Source organism: Cervus elaphus, chromosome 14 (assembly GCF_910594005.1).
Source record: "Cervus elaphus chromosome 14, mCerEla1.1, whole genome shotgun sequence".
NCBI lineage: Eukaryota > Metazoa > Chordata > Mammalia > Artiodactyla > Cervidae > Cervus > Cervus elaphus.
Window position 1 is genome coordinate 77,251,354 of NC_057828.1, and position 13,931 is coordinate 77,265,284.

General features: G+C 40.5%; 1 long non-coding RNA gene across 1 annotated transcript in view; it reads left to right on the forward strand.

Annotated features, from left to right (window-relative positions):
• Nucleotides 1-906: 906 nt before the first annotated feature.
• LOC122707359 overlaps nucleotides 907-13,931 on the forward strand; it is a 44,246-nt gene continuing 31,221 nt past the window's right edge. The window contains exon 1 of the long non-coding RNA XR_006344816.1: nucleotides 907-991. This is a non-coding gene — a long non-coding RNA (uncharacterized LOC122707359). The remainder of the gene's footprint in view (nucleotides 992-13,931) is intronic.

Below are 13,931 nucleotides of genomic sequence, written 5' to 3' on the forward strand. Positions count from 1 at the left end.
AGGATGTAACAGTTTCAAGTATGTATGCAGCCAGCACAAGGGCACCTCAGTTTATCGGCAAATATTAAGAGACACAGAAGAAGTTGACAGTAACACAGTGATGGTGTCAGACTTTAACCTCCCACTTACATCAATGGACAGATCATCCAGACAGAGAATAAAGATGTGAAAGTGAGGTCGCTCAGTCCTGTCGGACTCTTTGCAACCCCATGGACTGTAGTCCACCAGGTTTCTCCATCCATGGATTTTCCAGGCAAGAATACTGGAGTGGGTTGCCATTTCCTTCTCCAGGGGAGTTTTCTGACCCAGGGATCGAATCCAGGCCTCCTGCATTGCAGGCAGACTCTTTATCTGGGGGAGCCACAAGGGAAGCCCCATCAATAAAGATACATAGTACTTAAATAACAGACCAAATGGAAGTGACCCTAGTCGTTAAGAACCCGCCAGCCATCGCAGAACATGTAAGAGATATGGGTTCAATGCCTGGGTTAGGAAGACCCCCTGGAGGAGGAAATGGCAACCCACTTCAGTATTCTTGCCTGGAGACTCCCAAGGACAGAGGAGCCTGGTGGGCTACAGTCCATGATGTTGCAAAAAGTGAGACACGACTTAGCGACTGAGCTCCCACGCAAGTAGAGAGGCATGAGTTACTGCCGGAATTGGGATAACTGTGCCAGAGAAGGTGAGCAGCAGTTGTGGGTGCAAAAAAGCGGGGGGAGACTCCAGAGGAAAGTGGGGGTTTTTAGAAACGTTGCTGTGAGTTTAGAAACGTAAAGGGGGACACCTACTGCTTTGGACTATTGGCCAGCGTGTGCTTCTCAGGGCATCTCCACCCCAGCCTCAAACCCCACCCCCTGCCCGCTCTGCGCAGGTGCGTCCGAGGGGCGGTGCCCGCCCACCTGCGCGTGGGCCCCTATTTAGGCGCTACGAGGCTCGGCCGGCGCGCGGTCTCCCCGGGTCTCATCGGGAGCGACTCCCGACCAGGAGAAAGGTGGGAAAGGGGGTCTCTGCACACTCTGGGTACGTCCTGCGCGTGGTGTGGGGAAGACAAGGGCTGAAGGCTGGGCCCGTTTTAAATGCGGGACGTTTGTTTGAAGACGGGAGAGGCCTAGCGGGCAGGAAGCTCCTGGACGCGGCGCCCAGGAGCCGCCTCGGGTTTGCAACTATCCCTTCCTGTCGGTTCAGCCCCACGTGTCGCCCTCGGGGCACAGGAGATGCTCAGAGAAAGCGCCGACCCCCTGCCCTTGGTTTACCGCGTTCCGGCCTCTCCGGGCGTTTAGGGCCGCGGGAAACTGAAGGCGCTTTGAAACTCCCGGGTGGGGCATTGAAGACCTTTCGGGAGCCTTAAACATGGGAACAGTAAAACAATTCTTAGTTCCTAAATGAAGACTAAGATAATGCAACGGAGTTTTTGTCTTAATATTTAATTTTGATTCTAATTGAAATATCAAACGTCATCCTTCAAAAATAGTTTGGGGACCCTTAATTTGTTGGTACCCAAGTCTGGGTCTACACCCAGCTGTTGGGTAAGTTTTTGAGAGGCAGGTGCCATGTGGGTGGAGACATACAAAGGATAAAGCCTCAGTGCTGAAACATGGGAGCATGGCTGAGCCGGCACGGGCCAACCCAGGTGGAGGTCATTGTAATTTCTAAACTAGATCTAATTTCTAGCCTATTTGTTGTTTTCTCTCTGGTAGCACAAAAGGATTTTTCCTTAAGACAAAGTTTTCCCTGATAAATCTTTTTGGAAGTATCCACTATGACAGAACATTAAAATATTTCAAATCTGCTTGTATTTCTCAACTTATTGCAGGTTATATTTCCAAAGTCCAGAGAACTGATAAAATAATCCTTATTACAGTAAGAATGGTTTTACTAGAACAATAGTGGTGTATCGCAAATATCTAACACTTGCTGTGTACTTTCAGTTCAGTTCAGTCACTCATGTCCAACTTTTTGCAACCCCTGGACTGCAGCATGCCCGGCTTCCCCGTCCATCACCAACTCCCGGAGTTTACTCAAAGTCATGTCCATTAAGTCGGTGATGCCATCCAACCATCTCATCCTCTGTCATCCCCTTCTCCTCTCGCCTTCAATCTTTCCCAGCATCAGGGTCTTTTCCAATGAGTCAGTTCTTTGCATCAGGTGGCCAAAGTACTGGAGCTTAAACATCAGTCTTTCCAATGAATATTCAGGACTGATCTCCTTTAGGATGGATTGGCTGGATCTCCTTGCAGTCCAAGGGACTCTCGAGAGTCTTCTCCAACACCACAGTTCAAAAGCATCAATTCTTCCACACTCAGCTTTCTTTATAGTCCAACTCTCACATCTATACATGACTGCTGGGATCTGTACTTTACAGTTGACAAAAGAATGGGATTTCCCAAATATCTTCTCAACTGAACCTTGTATCAATTGTGTGATATAACAGGAGAGTTACTACAAGTCTGGCAAATGAGTTAATGAGCCAATCTGCTTCACGTTTTAACAGGGACTTTCTGGAGATGGAATTTCTTTATTTTTATTGGATGTAATTTTTATATTTTATATTAGAGTATAGCCAATGAACACTGTTGTGATAGTTTCAGGTGGACATCAAGAGGAATCAGTCGTGCATATGCATGTACCCATTCTCTCCCAAACTCCCCTCCCATCCAGGCTGCCACATAACACTGAGCAGAGTTCCCTGTGCTATACGGTAGGTCCTTTCAGGTTATCTACTTTAAATATAACATTGTGTACCTGAACACCCCAAACTCCCTAACTATCCTTCCTCCATCCTTCCCTCCTGTCTACTATAAGTTCATTCTCTGTGAGTCTCTTTCTATTTTGTAAACAAGTTCATTTGTAAGTCTTTTCTGATTCCGAAATAAGAGAGATCATATGATGTTTCTGTTTCTCTGACTTACTTCACTCAGTATGACAATTTCCAGGTTCATCCATGTTACTGCACATTGCATTATTTCATTCTTTTTGATGACTAATATTCCATTGTGTATATATACCGCATCTTCTTGATTCACTCTTCTGTTGATGAACATTTAGGTTGCTTCCGTGTATTGGCTATTGTAAACAGCGCGGCAGTGAACATTGGGCTACATGTTTTGGGGATGGAATTTCTTGACACCCAAGATCAAAGCATTGTCACAAATCATGATTTTAATTAACTTTTTTTTCCTGAGGACAAGGGGGACGCCTGGTTGGCAGGATAAAGAACACTGTGTAAAAGGTATCAGTATTCCTTTTCATGGACTCCTCATTGTTTAAGGCCCAGAGTAGTTGTTACCTTCTCTGGGAAGCCCGCCTCACTGCCCAAAGAGCTTTCTTTGTTCTTGGACTTTCCCGTAACTCAGATGGTAAAGAACCTGCCTGCAACACAGGAGACCTGGGTTCAGTCCCTGGGTGGGGAAGATTCTCTGGAGAGGGAAATGGCAGACCACTCCAGTTTTGTTGCCCGGAGAATCCCACGGACAGGGGACCCTGTCAGGCCACAATCCATGGGGTTGCAAAAAGTTGGACACGACCGAGCGACTGACGCTACTCCTCCTCCCTGGTGCCGGAGGTGCTTGGTCAAAGCTTCTGTGTGTGTATCCTCCACAGACTACGGGTTCTTTCAGGATTCTTTTATCCTCTCGTACATGAGTAGAATGCAATCCAGTGCTTACAGCACAAAGTAGATGTTCAGTAAATAATACTGACCCATGACTTAAATGAGTAAGTGAATTGATAGATGATTCACAAGTGGGACCATGTCTGTGGGTCGATGATGTCTCACCAAGTCAGGATTTCTAAATTCAGCAAGGATTAATGAACTGGAGGATTTAGGAGGGCTATAAAGTTTTAACCGAGAACCCCTCTTGTCAAGATCAAGTGTAGCTTGACATCAGTGCCCTGAAAGCTGCATCTTTTGTAATGCTTCAAAATGTGAGTAATAGTCTTAAGAAATATGCAGAGAATTATTAGACTATTAGACGTATCTAACAGTCCCTAGGAGGACGCCTTACAATTCTGTCCTTCCCATAAACTAATAAATTCATAAGGGATGGAATGCATTCTGGTTACTCTCTTCAATGCTTGCAAAAATTCCCAAAGGCAGCAGTTTGTAGGCAAGGCTCCTGGGAACATTCTGGTGATTTACGTACTCAGTTCTGAAGAAGAGAAGGCAAACGTGGAGAGCGTCTTCTGATGCCGCTGCTAAAACAGCGGTTATCCTTAGCGCTGATAAGCTACTTGTCAGCACTGACTCCATGTTACATGGGAAAGCTGCAGGCTCTCCTTGCTGATGAGCATGAGAGCTCGTAAAAGGCTTCAATAGCGACATTCGAGACAGATCTCTGTAGCTTCAAACACGTAAGTAAGCAACAGAGTTCTTTATGGTAAACCCAGCTGAAGTTCATACTTCACACCTTGGTACATTAATAACATTAATTTCACTCTGCCTTTATAATCAGAGTCCCACCTGCAGACATTTGTTTGAAGATGGTTGAATGGCATCACCAACTCAATGAACATGAGTTTGAGTGGACTCCGGGAGTTGGTGATGGACAGGGAAGCCTGGCGTGCTGCAGTCCATGGGGCCGCAGAGGCAGACACGACTGAATGACTGAACTGAACTGAGGGCCCACACAAGTAGGAACGTAATAATACTTCTTTTCAATAAAACTGTTCCATGGAAAAGGTAGAGATTAGGAAGAGTAATAATTTTACCTGAAATGTTAAAAACTGGATATCTTTTTCTGAATTCTTACAAGTATTCACATTAAAAAAAAATAGATTTTAAGAAACAAGCAAAATAAGAGCAGTTTCAGTGAAAAATGGGCAGTTTCCTATTTTATTGATGTTATTGCCTAGTTAGTGATTCTTCTGTGTGAGCCTGGAAAACTGAAGGGGACTATTATTATGCAAAGCATTCTGGCACAAATGGCATCACTTATCTCCTAGGAAAGGGGATGTCTTAAAGAAAAAGAAAAGAAAAACGAGGCATTCAGTGTTTGGGGTTCTCAGTGAAAACCATCGCTGTGCTTGCCAGTATTATCCTGCCCCTGGATGTGTGCTCCTACCAGGAGGGGAAGAACTGGGAATTCAGACGGTTCACACTCATAGTAGGCTCTTCAGTTCAAGCTAGGGGATAACGGAATGTAACTTCTGATACCTTTTAACATTTTATCTCTTCACAAAATCACGTAAGGAATATTATTCACAGAGATTGGAGTATAGAAAACGTCAAATGTCTTTAAAATTATTATGAGATTAAAAAAATTATTATGAGATAATATTAATGAAAATAAGAAAAGCTAGCATTGTAGATTTTTAAATTCAATACAAAGGATCCTTAATCCTAACAAGTCCCTTGGTAGCTCAGACAGTAAAGAGTCTGCCTGCAATGCAGGAGGCCCGAGTTCAATCCCTGGGTCAGGAAGATCCCCTGGAGAAGGAAATGGCAACCCACTCCAGTATTCTTGCCTGGAGAATCCCATCGATGGAGGAGCCTGGCAGGTTACATACCATGGGGTCGCAAAGAATCGGACACGACCGAGCAACTTCACTTTCACAATCCTAACAAAGCAACAAACTCAGCTACCGAGAACTCTAAACCTATAATATGTGCAACATCTATTTGTGGCTTCCCTCTTGGCACAAATGAAAGTTGGGTTTACTTAAAGTAGAAAGAAAATCAATCATGTCTATTTCAGATTTAGTTTCAAGGGTATCCTGTCATTAAAGTGAAATTCCTGGAGGACTGGCAGGTTATGACAGCTCTTCCCTTTGATCCTTGGCCAAGGCTAAGCTGGAGGAGGAAGTGGCCACCCACTCCAGTACTCTTGCCTGGAAGATCCCATGGTCAGAAGAGCCTGGCAGGCTGCGTCTGATGGGGTCACAGAGCTGGACGGGACTGAGTGACTCAACACACAAGGCTAAGATAGTCCTGTCTGACCTCTATTTCCGTCATCTTCATCCATAGACTAACCTTCAGTCTGGAAGGGGTGAAGGAAACATGGTTAAGAGTGAACTTTACATGTATGCAGATCTCCAGCTCCGTATACATTATATTCCAAACTACTTGAAGATCTTAAAATGCTTCATGACGTTATTTCAGTAGCTCTTAGAGTAATCTTGAAGAATGAAATGATCATCAGAAAGCTGGAGAAATGCAATCACTGTTTGAATTTTTAAAAGACCTTTTATTGTTGAAAATTTCAAACATATTTGAAGATAGAATAATATAACAAAATTCCTTAAATGTGTTACACAGCATCAGCAATTATCCACTCCTGTATCCACAGCCCATTGCCTATAATGTAGCTATTGGGTTGGCCAAAAAGTTTATTCAGGCTTTACCTTCAGCTGTTAGGAAAAACCCAAACAGACTTTTTGGCCAACCCACCACTATACTCCATTGTCTTCAATGTATCTGCTTTTTCTTGCTTGTAAACTTTTGAAGTGAATTTCAAACATATTATTTCATCTCTCCATTTCAGTATATGTCTCTGAAAGAAGTTAATAATGTAATGAAAATGTCAATATTCTAGCTAAAAAGTTGAACAATTTTTAAAATATTATCAATATCCAGTAAGCATGTAAATTTCCCATTATACCATAATGCTATAAATGGATTGATTTTATAGATTATTTGAATTAGAATGCAAATCTGTATGTGACAGGGATTTAATTTCTTTATCCTTTTACATACTTCTTTCAGATTCTTTTCCCTTCAAGGTTATTACAAAATATTGAGTGTAGTTCCTGGGCTGTACAGTAGGTCCTTGTTGGTTATCTACTTTGTGTATAGTAGTGTGTCTAAGCTAATCCCAAACCCTAATTTATCCTACTCCCCTCTAATTGCTTTACCCTTTGGGAATTATAGGTTTGTTTTCTGTGTCTGTGGGTCTATTTCTGTTAAATAAGCTTATTTGTATCTTTTTAAAGATTCCACATATAAGCAATATCATATTTATCTTTCTCTCTATAGATTACTAAGTATGATAATCTCTAAATCCATCCACATTACTACAAATACCATGATTTCCTCCTTTTTATGCCTGAATGGTATTCCATTGTGTTTGTGTGTGTATGTATACACACACACACACACACACACACACACACACACACACACTACTTAGTCACTCAGTTGTGTTTGACTCTTTGTGACCCCATGGACTGTGGCCCGCCAGGCTCCTCTGTCCATGGGGATTCTCCAGGAAAGAATACTGGAGTGGGTTGCCATTCCCTTCTCCAGGGGATTTTCCCAACCCAAGGATCGAACCCAGGTCTCATGCATTGCTGGTGGATTCTTTACCAGCTGACTCACCCACATGTTCCCATACATCAACCAGTAGACATTTATTTAGGTTGTTTCTGTGGCTTGGTTATTGTAAATAGTGCTGCAGTGAACACTGGGGTGTGTGTATCTTTTCAAATTAGAGTTTTCTGGAGATATATACCAAAGACTAGGATTGACAGATCATATGATAACTGTTTTTAGCTTTTGAAGAAACCTCCATACTGTTTCTGTAGTTCCTGTACCAATTTACATTCCCACCAACAGTTAAGTTTTTTTTAATTGTTGGTTTTCATCTCTGTCTCTATTTCTCTTGCCCTCTTTTATGTCTTGCTTTTGTCATGTTGCTAAAGAAACAGAGGTGGTTTTATGTTCTTGAACAGCTTCTTCTGTCTTTTCTATTAATATATATCCTGAACATTGATATTTGGATCTAGAGTTTTGATCAGATTTGGATTAGATGTTTTTCCAAGACAATTTCATGGGTGGAGGGATATTCTATCAGAAGGCAAAAAATGTCTGATTTTCTCTTCTGTGATGTTAGCAGACATTAATGCTCAAATCTTAGATCAAGTAGTTCACTAGGGAAAAATGTGATGATAGTCTAGCTTTGTTCTTTCTTCTTTATTTATTAGCTGAAATATTGTTATAAACTGAAACTTCCTCTGATAAACTCCTAGGTTATCCAGTGGTGTATTAGTGTAGTAAAGGCAGGATAGATGTTTGATTCTCTTTATGTTCCCATTTTCAAAATAATGAGTTCAGTTCCTAATATATTCCGATGATGATCAATTAACTCTTTTTTGGGTATTGTAATAAATTCATGGAAATCAATGTCTGTCAGTACATTGCATCTATTATTTTCATTGGTGTTCAAATTAAATCTTTTTAGCCTCTAGGAAGCTCTTCAGTTTGGCTCTTGAGATCTTTTGAATACTTGAATCGTCTTGATAGATTCTTGGCTATTTTGTATTACAGAAAGTTTCGGGCATCTTGTGCATTTCTTGCCCGGACCTGGACAACTGTTCTGCTAAAGATGCCAGGGTTCTTTTCCATAGGAAATGGTCGAGAACACAGCTGGGATTGTAGGTGCTACTTGCATATGTCACACCTGGGCTGGTCATTCTCTCCTTTTCAGTAGACAGAAGTAGGTAACACTCCTTGTTGTTTTTTTTTTAAAGAGAAAATATTTCATGCCTTATCCCAAGTTTTCTTTTAATATTCAGATTTTACATTTGCATTTTCTTTCTCCTATGCAATCAATCTCAGTTTTAAGGACATAGGGGTTTTCATGTCAGTGTCTCTAGTCATTTTTGTTCTTTGAAGCTCATTGTCTTGAGAGCTCCTCAGGAAAGGTTTAAGGGTGTTCATCATGAACTTGTATGCTGTTAACAACGTGTTGGTAACTGGATGTAAAATCCTGTCTCACACTTTGTTCTTTAGAGCATCTTTTTAAAGTTACCCTATTGTCTTCTGTCATTTCTGCCCTCAGGGGCATTGCTATTGGAAAGTCTAATTGCAATCTGAACTTATTTCTTGCATAAAATTTTTAAGATCTGGTGATTTTATTAAGTATTTTCATTGTACTCTTTATTACTGCTGTAATCAAATACCACAAACATAATGGATTAAAGCGACACAAATTTATCATCTTACAATTCTCTGGGTCAGATGTCCAACTTGGGTCTCCCTGGGCTACAATTAAGGTATCAGCAAAAATGCCTTCTTTTCTGAAGGCTCTAAGGAACAATGTATTTCCTTGACCTTCCAACTTCTAGAGGCCACCCAATGCCTCGGGTCAAGGACACTGTCCTTACTATTCAAAGCCAGCACCATCTTCAATAATCACATCACCTTCCCATAACAGCCAGGAAAAGTTCTCCATTAAGGATTTGGGTGGTTAGACTGGGGCTTCTCAGATAACACAGGATAGTCTCATCTCAAGGTCCTTAACTGTTCTTTTTTCCTTTTTTTAAATTTAGTTTTTATTTTATATTGGAATGTAGTTTAATTACAGTGTTGTATTAGTTTCAGGTGTACAACAAAGTGATTCAATCATACATATACGTATGCCCATTCTTTTTTAGATTCTTTTCTCATGTAGGTTATTACAGAGTATTGAGTAGAGTTCTTTGTGCTCCACAGTAGGTCCTTGTTGATTATCTATTTTGTATATAATAGTGGGTAAATTTTAGTCCCAAACTCCTAACTTATCACTCCCTGCCCTACATTTCCTTTTGGAAACTGTACGTTTGTTTTTGAAGTCTGTGAGTCTGTTTCTGTTTTATAAATAAATTCATTTGCATCATTTTTTTGGATTTCATATTTTTTAGATTTGTTTGACTGGCTTAGTATGACAATCGCTGGGTCCATCCATATTGCTGTAAATGGCATTCTTCCATTCTTTTCATGGCTGAGTAATATTCCATTGTCTATATATACCCCATCTTCATCATCCCTCTGTTGATGGACACGTAGGTTCCTTTCATGTCTTGGCCATTGTGCGTACTGCTGCAGTGAACACTGGATGGCGTGTATCTTTTCAAATTTGTTTTCTCCAGCTACATGCCCAGTAGTGGTGGTAGGTTAGCCAACACAGGTTCTGAAAGAATTCAGAGATATTAGGAAGGGGAGAAAGAGTTTTGATTCACTTTCTAAAGGAGGAAAGGGGCCAGGCATGTAGCATGGTGTTGGCACCAAAAGGTGGGGGTTTTAGTCTTTTATTGTGTTTCAAAGGGCAAGTTGCAGCAAAAGGGGGTGGGTTTACATCTCTTCTGGTCCATGGCAGTATCCGGGCTGGCTGTGTCTCTATAGGATGTAGTTTTTTGGAGAACAGACTTGCCGTCTTCAGTGATTTCCCAGTTCTTCAGTGTCTGAAAGAGACTTGATAGTGGCCCTGGAGAGATGCTCTCTGTTCTGAACAATGTTACAGATGCGTTTATAGTGGGATTGCAGGATCGTATGGTAGTTCTAATACTAGGTTTTAAGCAACCTCCATAATGCTTATCGTAATTTATACTCCCACCAACAGTGTAGGAGGGTTTCCTGTTCTCCACACTCTATTCAGAATTTATTATTTGTAGATTTTTTTTATGATATGGCCGTTCTGATCATTGTGAGGTATACCTCATAGTCGTTTTGATTTGCATTTCTCTAATAATTAGTGATGTTGAGCATTTTCATGTGCTTTTCGGCCATCTGTGTCTTCTTGGAGAAATGTCTACTTAGGTCTTGTGCTCATTTTTCAAGTGCATTGTCTTGTGTCTTTGTTGAGTTGTATGAGCTTTGGTATATTGTGGTGATAAATCCCTTCTCAGTGGCTTTGTTCCAAATCTTTTCTCTCATTCTTTTTGTTTTGTTTATGGTTTCCTTTGCTGTGGAAAAGCTTTTAAGTTTCATTAGGTCCCATTTGTTTATTTTTATTTTCTTTACTCTAGGAGGAGGATCCAAAAAGATACTGCAGCAATTTTGTCAAAAAGTGTTCTGTTTTCCTATAAGATATTTATAATATCTGGCCTTATTTTTAGGAATTTAATCCATTCTGAGTTTACTTTTGATGGTGTTACAGTTTTGATGACTCTGGCTTTGCAGTATAGTCTGAACTCATGGAGTCTAATTCCCCCAGCCCTGCTTTTTCTTTCTCAGAATTGCTTGGCTATTTGGGTTCTTTTGTTTTTCCATGCAAGCTAAGAAATTATTTGTTCTGATTCTGTGAAAAATGCCACTGGTAATTTGATAAGTACTGCATTGACTCTATAGATTGCCTTGGTCAGTATAGTCATTTTGACACTATTGATTCTTCAGTCCAAGAAAATGGTACATGTTCCATCTGTTTGTGTCATATTTGATTTCTTTTATCAGCATTTTCAGAGTGCAGAACTTTTGCCTATTTGGTGTATGTTAGTTGCCCAGTTGTGTCCAACTCTTTGCAACCCTCTGAATGGTAGCCTGTCAGACTCCTCTGTCCATGGGATTCTCCAGACAAGAACACTGAAATGGGTTGCCATTTCCTTCTCCAGGGGATCTTCCCAACCTAGGGATCAACCCACATCTCCTCCTTGGCAGGTGGATTCTTTACCATTGAGCCACCTGGGAAGGCCATAGCAGTATTTCATTGTTATTTTAATTTGAAACTAGTAAATGCTGCCGAACATCTTTTTTATGCATGTTTGCCATCCATACAACTTGGTTGAAATGTCTGTCCAATTCTTTTTCCCATTTTTCAATTGGATTTTTTGGTCTGTATTTTACTATTGAATTTTTAAAATTTGTATATTTTGAATGCAAGACCTTTATCATATGGATATTTTGCAAATAGTTTCATTCATTATATGGCTTGTGTTTTTGTTCTCTTAAGAATGTCTTAAAGTAGAGCAGAAGTTTTAAGTTTTAACAAAGTATAAATTACTAATTTTTTAAGGAAAGTGCTTTTGACGTTGATGTTATATGTAGAAACTTATGGCCAAATCCAAGGTCATACGGATTTTCTCCTGTGTTGTTTTATAGAAGTTTTATATTATTGTGCTTTACATTTAGGTCTATGATATATTTTTAGTTACTTTTTGTGAAAAGTATAAGTTCTATATCTAGATTTAATTGTTTTTTCCATATATGGATGTCCAGTTGTTTTAACATCACTTCTTAAAAAGGTGATTCTTTATCCATTCACTTGCTTTTCTGTGTTCAAATGTCTTCACACTTTGGATCGGCAGCCCTGTGATCTGAGTTCTCTGATGAATCTAAACAGTAATCACTGATTTTCTGTTTGTTCAGCAATTTTGTTTGTGTTGCTTCTAAAGCTTCTAAATCTTTCTGTGTTGGAGCTAAAATCAAGCCTTCCCTTATTTATATTTAATTCTGATTTATGTTTTTATTTTCATATCTTCTATAATATTTAATTTCCTTTAACTGATTTTGAAATATGAGGTTAGTTTTTACATTATTTTGTAAGCATGCCTTTCTGGCATTTTTTTTCTTCTTATTAAGGGTATTATTTTATTTCTTATTATTCTCTTGAAAGTGTTAATTGCTCAGTCATGTCCAACCCTTTGCAACTCCATGGGCTGTAGCCTGCCAGGCTTTTCTGTCCATGGGATTCTCCAGGCAAGAATACTGTAGTGGGTAACCATTTCTTTCCCCAGGGGATCTGCCCAACCTGGGAATCAAACCCAGGTCCCCTGCATTTCAGGCAGATTCTTTACCATCTGAGCCTCCTATTTTCCTTTTACGTATAGTGAAACTACATAGGATTCAACCACGGTTATTTGCTGTTGTTTGTTCTTGCTGGGAGGGATTGGGGGCAGGAGGAGAAGGGGACGACAGAGGATGAGGTGGCTGGATGGCATCACTGACTCGATGGGCATGAGTTTGAGTAAGCTCCGGGAGTTGGTGATGGACAGGGAGGCCTGGCGTGCTGTGATTCATGGGGCCGCAAAGAGTCGGACACGACTGAGTAACTGAACTGATTCTTTCTTTCTAAACTTTTAAAAAACAGAACAGGTAAGGATAGCTATTCTGACTTTATTACACTAAACCTCTGTGTTGTATTGTTTTCATGAACTGTTAAACTTCATATCATACAAATGAATGACCATCTCTGTCGTCCCCTTCTCCTCCCACCTTCAATCTTTCCCAGCATCAGGGCCTTTTCTAAGGAGTCAGCTCTTCCCATCAGGTGGCCAAAGTATTGGAGCTTCACCATCAGTCTTTCCAATGAATCTTCAGGACTGATTTCCTTTAGGGTGGACTGGTTTGATATCCTTGCAGTCCAAGGAATTCTCAAGAGTCTTCTCCAACACCTCAGTTCAAAAGGATCCATTCTTCCGTGTTCAGCCTTCTTAACGGTCCAACTCTCACACCCATACGTGACTACCAGAAAAATCATAGCTTTGATTATATGGACCTTTGTTGTCAATGTAATGTCTCTGCTTTTTGATATGTTGTCTAGGTTTGTCATAGCTTTTCTTCCAAGGACCAAGCAAGTGTCTTAATTTCATGGCTGCAGTCACCATCTGCAGTGATTTTGGAGCCCAAGAAAATAAAGTTTGTCATGGTTTCCATTGTTTCTCCATCGATTTGCCATGAGGTGATGGGACCAGTTGCCATGACCTTAGTTTTTTGAATGTTGAGTTTTCAGCCAACTTTCACTCTCCTCTTTCACCTTCATCAAGAGGCTCTTTAGTTCCTCTTTGCTTTCTGCCATAAGGGTGGTATTATCTGATATCTGAGGTTGTTGATATTTTTCCTGGCAATCTTGATTCCAACTTGTGCTTCATCCAGCCCAGCATTTCTCATGATGTACTCTATATATAAGTTAAATAATCAGGGTGACAGTATACAGTCTTGACATACTCCTTTCCCAACTTAGAACTAGTCTGTTGTTCCATGTCTGGCTCTAACTATTGCCTCTTGACCTGCATACAGATTTCTCAGGAGGCAGGTCAGGTGGTCTGGTATTCCCGTCTCTTTAAGGATTTTCCAGTTTGTTGTGATCCACACAGTCAAAGGCATTAGCATAGTCAATAGAACAGAAGTATATGTTCTTCTGGAGTTCTCTTGCTTTTTCTATGATCCAGTGGATGTTGGTAATTTGATCTTGGTTCCTCTGCCTTTTCTAAATCCAGCTTGAACATGTGAGAGGTCTAAGTTC